The sequence below is a fragment of the Cebus imitator genome, unplaced genomic scaffold, assembly GCF_001604975.1.
Source record: "Cebus imitator isolate Cc_AM_T3 unplaced genomic scaffold, Cebus_imitator-1.0 Scaffold427, whole genome shotgun sequence".
NCBI classification, from domain to species: Eukaryota; Metazoa; Chordata; class Mammalia; order Primates; family Cebidae; genus Cebus; species Cebus imitator.
In genome coordinates, this window is record NW_016107742.1 from 771229 (window position 1) to 772357 (window position 1129).

Genomic DNA, 1129 nt, shown 5'->3' on the forward strand with positions numbered 1-1129 from the left:
GTGTTACTTCAAGGCACCCCTGTCTAGAGAAAGGGGTGGAAGTATAAATCCCAATGGGGTGCCCTGTGCTCTAATTCGGGGGGAAAATGCAGCAAGGAGTCCAAAGGTAGGCAGGGGTGGTTTCCTACGGGAATCACATTTGAGGTGAGCCTTGCAGGCAGAGTTCTGTTTTAGCAGAAGCAGCATGTGGGTAACAGCCTGAACAGGTACAGGGCCTGGAAAATAAAAAGACTTTCTCAACCTGGAGGGAGAAACAGGCTGCGCTGGGGAGGGGTCTTCTCAGTTCCCCACTGGAGATGGGCCTGCCTGCTTCCATCAGGAAAGTGATGGCGGGAGGGGGGAGAGCTGTTGGGGGGTGGGGGTTGTGTGTGGGTGTGTCTGAACGGCAAGAGGAGGAGTGGAGGCCCACAGAGGCTTCCAGTGACACCTTGACCACGGAATGGTACTCCAGCATCTGTAGGAATGAGGGGAGAAGAGACGTTCTAAAATGATCATAGAGGGCTGGGTGTGGTGCCTCACAGCAATAATCCTGGCACTTTGGGAGGCTGAGGTAGGTGGATCACTTGATGTCAGGAGTTCGAGACCAGCCTGGCCTACATGGTGAAACCCTGTTTCTACTAAAAATACAAAAAACAAATTAGCTGGGTATGATGGCGTGCGCCTGTAATCCCAGCTACTTAGAAGGCATCGCTTGAACCTGGGAGGTGGAGGTTGCAGTGAGCCGAGTTCTCGCCACCGCACTCCAGCCTGGGCGACAGAGCAAGAAGCAGTCTCAAAATAAATAAATAAATAAATAAAATGATCATGGAAGAACTGGGGACCTGGTGGTGTCGCTCTGCACCCCCCACCAGTTGCTTCATTCATGCATACATTCTACAGATAATCCCCGAGCACCTACTTCCATCTGGCATTGTTCTGGGCACCAGACAGAGGTCAAGGACACAGGGCCCCTGCCCGTGAGGGGTTCATAGTCTACCCGAAAAGATAAATAATTCATTACAATACTACATAATAATAAAGTGGTAACAGCTGTGTTCAGTGTTTATTCTGTCCTGGGTACTTGACACACAGCATCTTAGAATCACAACCATCTGGTCAACCTGGTAGTGGCATCCCCATTTTATTTTAT